We start from the raw sequence: 17,049 nt of genomic DNA on the forward strand, positions 1-17,049 counted from the left end.
CTTGTATTATAAAATGAATTAAAAAATAGAAACAATATTAAAATAAAATAACAGCAAATTTTCTATCACTTTTTCATCCAATATTAAAAAAAAAAATTTAGTGAATTCTATTATTTTTTTATTCTATTTAATTTTTTTATTTAATTTTTCTCTTTAACCAAATAATAAAAAAAAATCATTTTTCTTTTAATTTTTTTTCCTCCTTTTTCTTTCCTTTTCCACTCACACAAACAAAGCCCAAATGTTGATCGAAAACCTTGGCAAAGGTGCAATGCGACAAAACTAGTTGAGGTTCCATATCCTCAGGAAGTTGTAGAGGAAGTTTGGGATGCTCATCACTTTTGTTCGCTTGAATTTTAAAAGCTTCTGCGATTGCATCATGTTAACCAATCTCTTGATGTGGTGAAATTGAGCTTGGATTGGCATTGTTGATTTGTCCTCATGGGTGATTACAAATTGACTCTAGTGTAAAAAATGAATGAACGAAGAATCACAATCAACAATGTATGCTTTAAGAGTTTTTATCCATATAGTTCCAATTACAAGGTCTCCCCACCATATGCAATACATAAACCTCTGGAATGTTAATCTTGCAGCCTTTCCTATTGACTTCCAAGTTTGCCTACAATATATAACGTTGAATTTCGGGGCTGGTTCAACCGACATGTTAAGAAACTTGAGTAAATTCCTATAGTAGTTACTGAGATTCGCGTGTATACTCAATATAATCCTCAAGATTTCGATTTTTCCATTGTAGTCCTCTAGATAGAGCTCATAGTACTCATAGTGGTCCCTGGGCATATTTCTAGTGATAAGTCATCACCGGAGCACTTACGTGACGACGTGGAGGGATCCAAAGGCTAGCTGAGATGGCTCATCTCCAATTTATACCCACGTTGGTCCCTCCCACTATATTTAACCCTAAATCCCCAAATTTTCATAAAATTTATCTCTTCTTGTTCATCGCTCTCTTCTCATTCTTCTGTTTGGGGCTCTTGCTCATATCGATGATGGGTGGTGGTAGCACTGCAGGTGGAAACTCTGTTCGTTTTCCATCTAGCTGGAACCGGACAAAAACGCCAAGCAAGAGCAGAATAGAGTAACCAAGTTGCAAGGCCGAGAACTTCAGACCAAGTAGAGCAACTGTGCTGGACCAAGTAGTTACAAGAACTAAATGTACCTTAATTTGGTTCAAGGCCGAGAACTTCAGATCAGTCATATCCAAAACCTTTACACATGTGGTAATAGGTTGCCCATGTTTCTTTGATGAAGAAGGCTACAGACAAATATAAGTAAAAACTCATAATGAAATGGCAGAAACTAAACTACCAAATTAATCTTAGAAAAATCTAAAGAATAATACTCACAAGTCACAAAGACCACACGATCACGATATTCATTGATCTGAATGTGAGATTGAACATAATAATAAACCTGTGGATCATACAAGATCAGAATACACAGTTAGAAGTCAAATAATGCCCCCCAAGAGACCAATGTTTCTCTTCCTTTCTCTAATAAATTGAACTTACAGAAGCTTTGTCAAATGTGCTAAGCCCAACACCAATTGCAAAGACAGGAAGAATCTGGAATTGATCACAGAAAGAAGGGAAAAAAGAAACAGAGATAAGACAATTATATAAATTTGATTTAGGAGAATACAATGTGTGCTGAACTGCATATATAGCATAACTTGCACATGTTGACAAGAACATACATTCAGAAGTGACTGAGATGACATGGGATACCAACAAAAAAAGATTATGTTTCAGAATGAGCACCTCTCTTGACTAACCTGACAATCCTATTAGTTGTGAATTGCGAATTGATCTGTATAAATTAGACGGGACTATTGGTTTCTGAAAATAAAACATCATCGAAAATAACCAAGTAAAAACTCATAGCCATTTGTCAACAAGGTCTTGCTAAGTATATAAAGAGAATTTCTAAACAGCATAACAATTGGCTTAAGTATGTCTTACCATTTTATGAGCCTTAGAAGCATTCCACTCCCTTGCTTTAGAAATCGTACTAAGGTTTCGGTCACATATCCTTGATGAACATTCTGCATATCACCCAGGATTAAATTCTAAAAGGGGAACATTTAGGTGCACTTTATAAAATTTGCATCCATCCAGAAAAAGAAGAAACTATTAATACAACTATGAATAAATAAATCCTTCAAGCAAATTAATGAATAGTGTTAAAGATATACAGTGCTACATTGATTGAAACTTCAAAACTTGAAAATCATATCTCAATTTATCCCTTCTTTACTAAATCAATACAAATTATAAATCCACCAAAAAGCATGTAGAAAAATAGCAGCACTAATTAGTTAACAACATGAATGAAACATTCAAAATTACTTTAACCATCATGACTTTAAATGGCCACACTAGACACAATCCACCGAAAAGGAATTAATAGAGAATAATTTACACAACCACACAGTACGGAGATCAAAACCAGCACATATTGAAAACATGCAAAAACTATACCAAATAACAAAAAGGGGCAGCTTAGAATGAATAATTCAGAATGTTAAAATAATCAGAATGAGTATCTAAAAACAATAAATAAAAAAAGATAGAAAATAGATTACTTGAAAGCTTCTCTACTCTCAACTAAGCATAATTACAAAAAGATAAAAGAAACATTTTTTTAATATGAGCATAAAAGGGGGGAGGGGAGAGTAAGAGACCCAGATGATAAAAAAAGAGAAAGGATTACGAGAGTGATAAAAAAGGTGAGATCTTGATCTATGAGAGATTTGAGGTTGTTGAGGAAATTTTGGGAAACATCTTTCATCCTGGCAAAACGAGTAAACCTCAATCACACTAATAACTTGCATATCATGAAGAACCAACACTGTATTGGAAAACTAAGGTAAAAAAAAAGGTTACCTTGAGTCCGATCACAATATCGGAACTTCGTGCTTCTGGTAGAAGAGGGGAACAACAAAAAGAGTCTTCAGTCGAATTACTTCTTCTCTCAACTTTTTCAACCCAGCAAATAGAACTCTACGGTAATGTCATTGATGAAGAGACGAAGATGAAGTGAGAGGGTAGAAGAAGAAGAAGAGACGAGTGAAGTGTTTGTATTGGAGACAAAACTATTTTTCATGCTAAATAACATCTAAACGGCATCGTTATTTGCACTCAAAGGCGCCAAAGCATAACGACGACATTTTGGAGCCCTCCAGCGTGGCAAAACGTCGCCACGTAAGCGCTCCAGTGATGATTCATCACCAGAAATATACCCAGAGACCACTATGAGTATTCGGAGCTCTATCTGGAGGACTACAATAGAAAAATCGAGATCATGAAGACTACGTTGAGTATTCACGCGAATCTCAAGGACTACTATGGAAATTTACTCTAAGAAACTTGGCAATTATTGGTTGAATTGAACTGTCTGAGCTGCCCCCGTCAATCGTCAATGAGAGCTTGCATCTCTAAGCCATTTATCAAGGCTTTGATACGGATGGTCACAGGTCCTGACTCCTGATGTCCCATGCATCGCGTTATAAGAAAGGTGGTGCTCCACCACTTGTTGCTCCCATTGGTTCATCACATCATCCTCATTCGGAATTTCCTCCAAAGTCGCCTCCATTTCATGATCCCCATCAGCCTCAAGTTGCAAAAGCATGCACTACCGATTGCCACGTTTGTGACTCGCTGATAACTTCTCATCACACCAATAACAAAAGCCTTTCTTTCTACGGCGATGTATTTTAGCAAGGGTCAATTTTGTTATTGGGTTCTTGTTTGTGTTGTTAAAAGGACGACGTTGGGTTGGTTTGGGGAGAAGAGGTGGAAGGTTGCTTTGTGTTTTGGTTCATTGTGGTGTTTTGGTTGGAAGTTTGGGTGCGGTAATGATTATTTATCCTTGGAACTGATGCAAATTTATCCTTGTAGAGCCTAGCTAAAGTCACAGCTCTCATGAGGGAAGAAGGGCATTGAGCCTTCACCTCACGTCTAATATCTTCTTGTCTCAAGTCACTGGTGAAACAATCTTTAAGAGCTTCTGGAGGATCAATTCTAGTCCGATTCGCCAATGCCACAAACTTAGATAATAGTCACTTAACGAAACGTGTTATTACAAATTGAATAGAAGTTCTCCAAGTGACTCAAACAATAGTCTTAATTTAATCTCTATTTCTCTCTTCAACTGAGTCCGCGACCTGAGTTGTGTCGTACGCTGTGACATTTGGAACCAAGTGATTGCTCTTCCTGACATGTGGATTGCAGCGACTCCAATTTGCTCCTCCTCAGGAACCATGAAAAACTCAAAATATTGATTCATGGAGAAGATCCATCCCAACGCATCACTACCGTCAAAATTGCGAAGATCGGCCCTTCGATATTGTGGATTATAACGTGAATGTTGATCATAGCTTGAGTTCAAACTTCGAACCATGCACAATCTCGTTTGAAGGAGAGTGGCCCCGATTCTGATCAGAAATCAACTGAGTAATCGAAGTTTGAATTGCTTCCGTCGTCTTAGATATTCTCGCTTGCTCGGCTCTGATTTCTCATTTCTTCCGCCCTGGTTTCCAGCATCTGATAGAGTCTCTTAATATCGGCTTTTATTCCCTTCATACGTGTGTTTTCCACCACTAACAAGGTTAATGAAAGCACCAATTGGATGGGTGAACTGAAATATATGCGAGTTTAAAGAATAATAGAATGAGTATGGAGTAAGTGGAAGTATATATGTATCAGCAGTGAAACAGTAAATGGCCAATTCAATTACAACAAAGAATGTAGGGTATAATATAATAAGATCGAAGAGATTGGTGAGCTATTCACGATCACAACCACGATCTGGGAGCTACCTGATTTCAAGGAAGAATTAGAGTTAGAAGAATAAATTCCCATAATAATCCCTGATATTTATGTAATTATTTGAAATTGTTCTCAAAATTTAAATTTTTTTTATAATGGTCTCCTAAAGCATTATAGTGGTCCCTACATCATTTTCGATGCTCAGCCAGCTATCAAGAGTGCTAATGTGGCCATCTTTTACCACGTTAGACAATCTCAACGGCTAGATGAAATGGATTTATTCCAATTTAAATCCAATTTGATCATTTTCCTATTTTATAAAGTGTTTGCTACGATACGATGATAAATTCATACATACCGATATATTTAAAATATAGATAAGTAATAATAAGGCACGTGGAATTTATTTTTCACATCAGTATTTAATTTTTTTTTTTAAATATATATTATATCACCACTTTTACTAATACACCCTTTTAATTAAATAAAAATAAAAAATATTTTTTATTTAATTTTATAAAAAATCTTAAACATCCTTACTTTATTTGATTAGACAAAAATACCCTTTTAAATTAATCAAATTTTAGAATTCAATCAATCCTAATTTTATAGTTTCAAATAATTTAAACAATAAAACAAAAATATAAAAAAAAAAACTAAAAATCAATCGTTCGTTATCTTCTCTAATTTTCCTAATCATTCGTCCCCTCCATATCAAAAAAATAAAAAATCAATCATTCTTCATCTTCTCTAATTCTCCTAATCATTCTTGCCCCCCTTCTGAAGCAAAGCATTGAAAGTCCCAAATCAAAACGGCAAAACCCTAGCCCTAGATTCTTTGCCGCCGCCGTCCCCAAGTTCTCAGCACTTCCGCTTCTTCCTATTCCCCCTTTCCAGAACCCAGGTAGCTCGACACGTCGTTTTGCATTGCCTTTAGAAGCCAGAATCAAATGCTTAGCTACACTACACAACAACACAATCTTGCAGCCATAGATATTAATCAATTACCTCAGTTACGGGCTCCTTCAAGGTCTTCCTAGTGACGCGAAACCTTATTTCCAACTTCTCCAGTTCCCTCGACAAAACCTTAGAAATGGCAGAGGTGCTCCTCAAATCCTCCTCCAATTTCTCAATCCTCTGCAGCAGGTTCACCTCCAAGCCATCCTTCACCGTCTCCCTACAAACCCTCCTCCATTGCCGTCTCCGGATCCACGCGCCACTCAAAACTCCAAAAACCAGTGCCAAGGTTCCCCAGACAGCAGCCTTACTCCCAATCGTGGCCAAAAGCTCCTTCTTCAAACACGCAACCACGACGACACAGACTGACGCGAACGCAGAAGAAAGCAGGCACGAGAATTCGATGAGAGAAAGGAAGTAGTCGAAATCAAAACCGCCAGCGCCAGCAGCATGTTTGGGGAAAGAGGGAAGAGGAAGAAGCAGAAGCGCTGAGAACCTGGGGACGGCCGCGGCAAAGAACCTAGGGTTAGGATTTTGCTGTTTTGGTTTGGGACTTTTAATGCTTTGCTTCAGAAGGGGGCAAGAATGATTAGGGGAATTGGAGAAGATGAAGAACGATTGATTTTTTATTTTTTTTGATATGTTTTGCTTTGCTTCAGAGGGAGGGGACGAATGATTAGGGAAATTGGAGAAGACAAAGAACGATTGATTTTTAGTTTTTTTTTTATGTTTTTATTTTGTTGTTTAAATTATTTGAAACTATAAAATTAGGATTAATTGAATTCTAAAATTTAATTAATTTAAAAAGGATATTTTTGTCTAATCAAATAAAGTAAGGATGTTTAAGACTTTTTATAAAATCAAACAAAAAATATTTTTTATTTTTATTTAATTAAAAAGGTGTATTAGTAAAAGTGGTGATATAATATATATTTAAAAAAAAATCAAATGCTGATGTGGAAAATAAATTCCACGTGCCTTATTATTACTTGTCCATATTTTAAATGTATCGGTACGTATGAATTTATCATCGTACCGTAGCAAACACCAAAAATCCTGATTCCAAATGTTCCAAAGGTTTTTTTTAATCTCTTTTTTTCTTTTTCTCCTTCTTTTTATTTCTACATAACGAAAGTATGGTTCCAATTAAACAATATTTTTCAATTAAATCAATTTGAAACTACTGGAACCATCCTCAATAGAAGTGAACAATATTTTCAATGTATCTCATAGTATTGCTGCATTGCAACCAAGACAAAAAAACAAATAACAGAATACTTCACCGACTAAACCTACCCTTGTATGAAGAACTAAACGATATCTCATGTTTACAAATAAATCAATGAGAACTTTAGGAACTAAAATAAAATAAAGCGAATCCAATTTGAAAGCTCAGCTCACATATTGAAATAAACCTAACGCAACATGCAGCAGAAGTAGATGCAAAAAATATTCCATTAGGAACAAATGAAGGGAGAACATACGAATAAATCAGAAACAAACAGTGCCTTAGTGATTGGTAGCTAGGATTTTATGAAGCAGCTCAAAAAGCAACTAGTACAAAGGTGAGTACCTGAGCTAAAGAGATAGAGAAAAAAATAGATAAAGAAAAAATGAAAACTACCTCTATACATTTGGAATTAGGGTTATAAAATAGGGGATGGACCAAATTCAATCCAAATTGGAATGAATCCATGTTGTTGGACTCTCTAACGTGGCAAAAGATGGCCACACTTTGGCAGTTGACTCAGCGTCAAAAATGACGCAGGGACCACTATGGTGTCCGAAGCTCTATTTGAGAAATTACTATAGAGAAATTTGAAAATTGAGGACCATTTCGGGTAATTGAATGAATCGTAGGGACTATTATAAAAATTTACTCAGAATAGGAAGGGAAAAAAGAAAGAAGAACATAATAAATTAGGGGGAGAAGTGAATACCACAACACGCTACCATGCAAATTCATCGAGCCTCTTATTAATCATTCTCTCCCTTCGCTTCTTCTTAGCCCCGAATTGTTCGGATCATTTATCACATGTCCCTGGCTCATAACTAACTCCCCATGCGTATTTGGTGACGCCAGCTCGTTAGTTTGTGAGGCTAATTCTACATGGTTCTCATTTACATACAAAGCCATATTTTTATTCATTACAAAGAAAACTAACTCAAGGATGAAATTTTTACTCTTAAAATACCCTTAAACACTCACACATCTTCATAGAATTTCTATGTTTGCTCTGAGTCCCAAAAATGATATTTGTACACTAAAATCAGCCACTAAAATCAGCCACCAATATAATTATGTATAAATACATGTGTGGTTTAATTTATTTTTAATATATATTTGTATTTCAACATGTATTTTATACTGATAACTACCTTTGATAGCTTAATTTTGGTGTACACGTAACATAATCTTCTAAGTCCTGTTCTTGTTTAGAATTCATTCTACATTTCTATGTTTTCTTTACTTTACATGCATTTTATTTCTCTACATGTTGTAGAATAAATAAATAAGAAAGAGAAATAAATATAAAATAAAAAAGTATAAATAGAAAATTCTAGTATTCATGTTCACCAATACTCTTATCTCACTATAAAAAAAAGTAATTTATATATATTTACTAATATTATATATGTTGCAGCTTACAGAGAGATAGAGAAAAGAAAGAAAGTTTATTATATGAAAAGAGGAGTATTTTGTTGTTTCTGTGTGTACGTATATGTAAAACTATATTTCACTATTTATACAGGTAAAATGTTTACTTTTTCAATACCTCTTTAATATCATTCACTTTTGAGAATGTGAGCCGCCGATAGTGAATGGGCATACACACCATCATCTTTATCACAACACTCTCCCTTGGATGACCATTTAGGATTATACCTCGTTAAAACCTTACTAAAAAAATCCAATGAAAAAAACCTTTAGTGAAGGAAAAAGAGTACAAAATCCTTTGTGATAGTTACTGCCTCATTAAAAACTTTGTCAAGAAAAATCCAATGGAAAAAAAACTGACCAAGAGAAAAAGAGTATAGTCCCCCTCTTGTCACCATTATTTAATATCTCGAAATCGGCGCATCCCATTCTGATGTACTAATCTTTCAAAGGATTTTGGAAGTGACTTTGTAAATAAATCTGCCAAATTATCACTTGAGCGGATTTGTTGGATATCAATTGTTCCTTGATTTTAAAGATCATGAGTGAAGAAGAATTTAGGAGAAATATGCTTTGCTATATCACCTTTGATGTATCCACCTTTAAGTTGCGCAATGCATCATGTATTATCTTCAAACATAACAGTTGGAGCTATCTTATGATCAATCAGTCCAAATGATGACAGAATATATTGGATCAAACTCCTAAGCCAAAAACACTCGCGACTTGCTTCATGTATTGCCAGTATTTCAGCATGATTAGAGGATGTTGCTGCAATCATCTGTTTCGTGGACTTCTATGATATAGTTATACCACCATATGTGAACAAGTACCCTGTTTGAGACCTCCCTTTGTGTGGATTAGACCAGTATCCTGCATCTGCATAGCCAACTAGTTGTGACTTGAATCCATATAGATAAAACAATCTCATGTCAACCGTTCCATGAAGATATCGAAAGATTTGTTTGATTCCATTCTAATGTCTTCTGGTTGGAGAGGAACTATACCTTGCTAGCAAGTTCACAGCAAATGATATATCGGGTCATGTGTTATTTGTGAAAATTAGTAAAGCTAATTTTAGAAAATATATAAATAAATAATAACTAAATAAAATGAGAGTTAATAAACAATCTTAGTTTATAACTTTAGAATTTTAGTGGTTGAAAAAGAGAAGAATTATATACCTCTAATTGACGGATGGTTCATATTGAAGAGACTTACCTATAAATTGAGTTTTTCTTTAATTCATTTCAATCAAGTCATCCAAAGAGAATAACATAATATTTCTTTGAGTAGTTTTCTTCTATATATATAGAGAGAAGTGTGTTCTCCTTTTGTCAAGAGAGAGTGTTTTGTAGTCTCCTTGTGATAGAGAGAAGTTGTAATTCTCAAAGAAAGTTATTCAATTGTTTCCATATTTTATACAAATTTCTAATTTTTCATCTCTATATTTTGCTGTGTCATTTGTCTGGTACCTAACAGTGGTATCAGAGCCAAAGGTTGCTGATTAATATATTTTTTTTCCGCTGCGAGTTACCGTCTAAAAAAAATGGCAGCAAAGTATGAAATTCCGAAATTCAGTGGGAGTAATTTTTCCATATGGAAATTGAAGATAAAAGCCATTATGAGAAAAGACAATTGCGTGACAGCAATTGAAGGTAGACCCACTGGAATTACAGATGAAAAATGGAAGGAGATGGACAACAATGCTGTTGCAAACTTACACTTGGCACTAGCTGATTCAGTTTTATCAAGTGTAGCAGAGAAAAAGACAGCAAAGGAAATTTGGGATGCTCTCACCAAATTATATGAAGTCAAGTCACTTCACAACAAGATATTCTTGAAGAGAAGACTTTATACTCTTCGAATGAGTGAATCCACATCGGCAACGGATCACATCAACAATCTAAATACGCTATTTTCCCAACTCTCATCGTTGGAATATACCATAGCAGAAAACGAACGTGCAGAGCTCTTACTTCAAACTCTACCAGATTCATATGATCAGCTTATCATTAACTTAACTAATAATGTTTTGACTGATTATCTTTCTTTTGATGACATGGCTGCTGCGGTTCTTGAAGAAGAATCTAGGCGTAAGAATAAGGAAGATAGATTAGAAAGCTCAAAACAAGCAGAGGGTTTGTTGATGACAAGAGGGAGATCAATGGAGCGTGGTTTTAGTGGGAGTCAAAGTAGACCAAAGTCACAAAGTAAGAAGCAGGTCAAATGCTACAATTGTGGTAAGAGAGGGCACTTCAAGAAAGATTGTTGGAATAAGAAGAGTATAGAGAAGGTTCCAGAAGGATCAAGTTCTCAAGGATGTGTTGCAAGTACCTCTGATGATGGAGAAATCCTGTATGGCAAAGCAACAATTGGTTCTAAAGGCAGTAAACAACTAACTGATGTTTGGATTGTTGATTCAGGAGCAACATGGCACATGACTCCTCATCGTGATTGGTTTTGTACATATGAACCTGTCTTGGAAGGATCTGTGTTTATGGGAAATGATCATGCCTTAGAAATTGTTGGAATGGGTACTGTCAAAATAAAAATGTTTGATGGTTCTATTCGTTCACTTCAAGGGGTAAGACACGTGAAAGGCTTAAAGAAGAATTTGTTGTCAATTGGGCAATTGGATGAACTTGGTTGTAAGACCCATATTGAAGGTGGGATCTTAAAAGTTGTTAAAGGAGCTCTTGTGGTAATAAAAGCAGAAAAGATTACAGCAAATCTATACATGCTTATGGGAGATACTTTGCAAGAGGCAGAGGCATCAGTTGCTTCAACAAGCCAAGAAGAAATGACGATGATATGGCATTGCAAACTAGGCCACATGTCAGAACGATGCTTGAAGATTCTTGTAGAACGTAATCTCATTCCCGGACTCAAATTGGTAAACTTACCATTTTGTAAGCACTGCGTTACAAGCAAACAACATAGATTGACGTTTGGTAGATCAACTGCTCGGAGCAAGCACATATTGGAGTTGATTCAATCTGATGTATGGGAATCGCCGGAGATGTCCCTAGGAGGAGCAAAATATCTTGTATCATTTATTGATGATTACTCTAGGAGGCTATGGGTGTACCCGATCAAGAAAAAGTCAGACGTGTTTGCGATGTTCAAAGAGTTCAAAGCAAAGTTAGAACTTGAATCTGGAAAGAAGATCAAGTGTTTAAGGACAGATAATGGAGGAGAATATGTTGATGGTGATTTTCTAACATTTTGCAAGCAAGCAGGTATTCAACGACAATTCACAGTTGCATATACGTCTCAGCAAAATGGTGTAGCAGAGCGAATGAATAGGACTCTCCTAGAAAGAGCACGAGCTATGTTGCAAACTGCAGGTTTAGCCAAGTCTTTTTGGGTAGAAGCTGTTAAAACCACCTGTTATGTGATAAATCGGTCACCATCAACTGCAATTGGGTTAAAGACACCAATGGAGATGTGGCAAGGTAAGCCACCTAATTATTCTTCTTTACATATATTTGGTTGTCCTGTGTACGTGATGTACAATTCCCAAGAAAGAACAAAGCTAGACCCAAAGTCTAGAAAATGTATATTCTTGGGTTATGCTGACGGTGTTAAGGGGTATCGCCTGTGGGATCCCACTGCCCGCAAGGTAGTTGTCAGTAGAGATGTGATATTTGCAGAAGATGAATTGCAAAAAGAACAAGAAAATGACAGCACTATTAAAGAGATAACCACTGTTCAAATAGATGAAAAATGCAGAGAATGTGATCTTTCTAAAGCAGAACCACAGCACGAAGAACAAGAAGTAGAGGCTAATGACATAGAAGTTTGTCGATCCACTCGACAAAGAAGAACACCATCATGGCACTCAAATTATGTTTTGACAAACCATGATGCATATTGTCTTTTGACAGAAGATGGAGAGCCAACAACTTTTATGGAGGCTATGCGCAATCCAGACGCTTCTATGTGGATGACAGCAATGCAAGAAGAAATTGAGGCATTACATAGGAACCATACCTGGAAACTTGTTGAACTTCCAGCAGGTCAGAAAGCCATTGGTAACAAATGAGTTTACAAGATCAAACGGGATAGTAATGATCAGGTGGAACGATATCGTGCAAGATTGGTTGTCAAGGGATATGCTCAGAAAGAAGGTATTGACTTCAATGAAATATTTTCTCCGGTGGTGAGACTAACTACTATTAGAGTAGTTTTGGCTATGTGTGCTATATTTGATTTACATTTAGAGCAATTAGATGTAAAGACTACTTTTCTTCATGGAAAACTTGAAGAAGAGATATATATGCTCCAACCAGAAGGTTTTGAAGAAAAAGGAAAAGAAAACTTGGTTTGCAGGTTAACTAAATCTCTGTACGGTCTAAAGCAGGCGCCAAGGTGTTGGTACAAGAGATTTGATTCTTTCATTATTAGCCTTGGATACAATAGACTTAGTTCAGATCATTGTACTTATTACAAGAGGTCTGGTGATAATGATTTCATCATTCTGCTGTTGTATGTGGATGACATGTTGGTGGTAGGTCCCAACAAAGATCAAATCCAAGAATTGAAGGCACAGTTGGCTAGAGAGTTTGATATGAAAGACTTGGGACCAGCAAACAAGATTTTAGGGATGCAAATTCACTGAGACAAAAAGGATAGGAAGATTTGGCTATCGCAAAAGAATTATTTGAAGAAGATCTTGCAACGCTTCAACATGCAAGAATGCAAGCCAATTTCAACCCCACTTCCTATTAATTTTAAATTATCCTCAAGTATGTGCCCTAGTAGTGAAGCAGAGAGGATAGAAATGTCTCGAGTACCGTATGCATCAGTGGTGGAAAGCCTTATGTATGCCATGATCTGTACAAGGCCAGATATTGCTCAAGCAGTTGCGGTGGTAAGTCGATTTATGGCAGATCCGGGTAAAGAGCATTGGAATGTTGTTAAGAGAATCTTGAGATACATCAAAGGAACCTCAAATGTTGCATTATGTTTTGGAGGATCAGAATTCATTGTCAATGGATATGTCGACTCAGACTTTGCAGGTGATCTTGATAAACGAAAATCTACTACAGGCTATGTGTTTACACTTGCAGGAGGAGCTGTGATCTGGCTATCTAAATTACAGACTGTTGTAGCTTTATCTACTACAGAAGCTGAATATATGGCAGCTACACAAGCATGCAAGGAAGCTATTTGGATCCAAAGGTTGATAGAAGAACTCGGGCACAAACAACAGAAGATTTCTGTGTATTGTGATAGTCAGAGTGCCTTGCACATTGCAAGGAATCCTGCCTTTCATTCAAGAACAAAACACATTGGAGTACAATATCACTTTGTTCGGGAAGTAGTAGAAGAAGGAAGTGTTGATATGCAGAAGATTCACACTAAAGATAACCTAGCAGATGCCATGACAAAACCAATCAACACAGAAAAGTTTGAATGGTGTAGATCCTCATACGGGCTATGGAATACATGAGCAACATGAATTTTTAAAATTTATCAAAATTAGCTTTAAGTGGGAGATTGTGAAAATTAGTAAAGCTAATTTTAGAAAATATATAAATAAATAATAACTAAATAAAATGAGAGGTAATAAACAATCTTAGTTTATAACCTTAGAATTTTAGTGGTTGAAAAATAGAAGAATTATATACCTCTAATTGACGGATGGTTCATATTGAAGAGACTCACCTATAAATTGAGTTTTTCTTTAATTCATTTCAATCAAGTCATCCAAAGAGAATAACATAATATTTCTTTGAGTAGTTTTCTTCTATATATATAGAGAGAAGTGTGTTCTCCTTTTGTCAAGAGAGAGTGTTTTGTAGTCTCCTTGTGATAGAGAGAAGTTGTAATTCTCAAAGAAAGTTATTCAATTGTTTCCATATTTTATACAAATTTCTAATTTTTTATCTCTATATTTTGCTGTGTCATTTGTCTGGTACCTAACATTATTGGCAAGATACATTAGCGCTCCAATGGCACTAAGATATGGTGCTTCAGGACCAAGGATATCTTTATTTTCTTCTTTAGGACGGAATTGATCCTCTTCCACATCCAAAGACCTTACGATCATTGGGGTACTTAATGGATGTGACTTATTCATATAAAATCTCTTTAAAATCTTTTTCTGTGTATGTTGTTTGATGAATAAAGATCCTATTTTTTGTATGCTTGATCTGCAAGTCGAGACAAAATTTAGTCTTTCCAAGATCTTTCATTTCAAACTCTTCTTCTAGAGCTTTTATAATTGTTGAAATCTCTTTAGGGGTTCCAATGATATTTAAATCATCAATGTATACAACAATTATAATGAATACAGATGCAGATTCTTTATGAAAACACATGGACATATATCATCATTCTTAAATCCGTTTTTGGTCAGATACTGAGTAAGACGATTATACCACATTCGTCCATATTGATTTAGATCATATAAAGATCTTTACAATTTGACTGAGTATAACCCCTGTGAATATTCATTGGATGATTTAGATATCTTTAACCTTTCAGGGACTTTTCTATAGATATCACGATCTAATGATCCGTATAAGTAGGTTGTTACCACATCTATTAAATGCATATGCAGTTTATGTTATGCGAATAAATTGACCAAATAACGAAATGTTATTGCATCCACTACAGGAGAATATGTTTCTTCATCATCTATACTAGGCCTTGGTGAAAAATCTTGTACCACAAGTCGAGCTTTGTAGTGTACAACTTTATTTTTCTCATTTCGTTTTCTCACAAATACCCACCTGTATCCCACAGGTTTTACATCTTCTAGTGTACGGACTACAGGTCCAAAGACTTCACGTTTTGCAAATAAGCCTAACTCAACCTTCATAGTTTCTTCCCATTTTGGCCAATCATTCCTTTGTCGATATTCTTTGACTGTTCTTGGCTCAAGATTCTTACTTTCATGCATGATATTTAATGCCACATTATATGCAAATATTTCATTGACAATTGTCTTATTTCGGTTTTATTTTTCTCCTGTAAAGACATAATTTATTGAGATCTTGTTATTTTCACAATTTTCAGGTACTTGAATGTTTTCTGGCGTCAAAATTATATCAGAATTTTAGACAACTGCAGGTGTCTTTACTATGTCTTTATCTTTTTCATTAGGAATAGTATTTACCTCTTTTCTTTTTCGAGAATTTTTGTCTTTGGAACTGACAGACCTACCATGCTTATGACGTGAATTTGTTTCAGTGGCTATTTGTTCGACTGGGACATCAATTTGAATTGGAGCATTTTCAGCTGGTATATAGGATTAATCATTTTCGTATCAGAAAATGTATCAGGCAATTCATTTGCTATTCTTTGTAAATGTATAATCTTTTGAACTTCTAGTTCACATTGCCCTTATCGAGGATCTAAATGCATCAAGGATGATGCATTCCACTTAAGTTCCTTTTCAGGAAGCTTATTCCCCCCCCCCCTAATGTTGAAAATTTTGATTCATCAAAATGACAATCCACAAATCGGGCTTTAAATACATCTCTAGTTTGTATCTCCAGATACCTCAGTATAGAGGAATAATCATATCCAACATATATCCCCAATTTTATTTGGAGTCCCATTTTTTTGCGAGAAGGTGGTGCAATGGGAACATATCGCACACCCGAATATTCTTAAATGGGAAACATTTGGCTGCTGGCCAAAAGCTAACTACATAAGAGAGAACTAATGGTAACTTGTTGGCCTCAAACAAATAAGTGTTGCGCCATGTAAAATAGCATGCCTCCAAGCCGAGGTTGAGAGATTTGTTCTCATAAGTAAAGGTCTAGCAATTAATCGGAGGCGTTTAATAAGTGATTCTGCTAACCCATTTTGTGTGTGAACATGAACTAATAGATGTTCAACGCTTATTCCATTAGCCATACAATAAGCATCAAAGGCTTGGGAAGTAAATTCACCAGCATTATCAAGACGAATTGCTTTGATTGGATTTTCTGGAAACTGTGCTTTTAATCGAATAATTTGAGCAAGTAATCTTGCAAACGCCAGGTTGCGAGAAGACAATAAGTACACATGTGACCATTTCGAATATGCGTCTATTAGGACTATAAAATATCTAAAAGATCCATATGGTGGATGAATAGGTCCACATATATCGCCTTGAATCTTTTCTAGGAATTCAGGCGACTTAAATCAAATCTTTACTAATGATGGCCTTAAAATTAGCTTTCCTTGAGAACATGCCGCACAACAAAATTCACTAGATTTAAGAATCTTCTGGTTCTTTAGTGAATGTCCATGGGAGTTTTTAATAATTTTTCACATCATAGTTATTCCCGAATGACCCAATTGATCATGCCAAATTATAAATTCACTTGGGCTGGTAAACTTTAAGTTTACAATGACATGTGATTCAATTACACTAATTTTAGTATAATATAATTCAGATAAAAGTGAGGGTAACTTTTCTAATATCACCTTTTTATTTGAATCATGAGTGGTGATACATAAGTATTCCTGATTTTCCTCAATTATTATTTCAATATGATATTCATTTCGGTGAATATCTTTAAAACTCAATACATTCCTTAGAGACTTAGTAGACAATAGTGTATTATTTATTATGAATTTTGTTCTTCTGGAAAACAAAATTATAGTTCTTTCGGAGCCTTCTATTGCATTACCTCAGCC

At 35.4% G+C, this 17,049-nt stretch overlaps 1 pseudogene; it reads right to left on the bottom strand.

The window, feature by feature from the left end:
* Window positions 1–803: 803 nt before the first annotated feature.
* On the bottom strand, window positions 804–3,651 carry LOC140176754 (uncharacterized; annotated as a pseudogene).
* Window positions 3,652–17,049: the final 13,398 nt, after the last annotated feature.

The sequence above is a fragment of the Arachis hypogaea genome, chromosome 12 (genome assembly GCF_003086295.3).
Source record: "Arachis hypogaea cultivar Tifrunner chromosome 12, arahy.Tifrunner.gnm2.J5K5, whole genome shotgun sequence".
Lineage (NCBI taxonomy): Eukaryota > Viridiplantae > Streptophyta > Magnoliopsida > Fabales > Fabaceae > Arachis > Arachis hypogaea.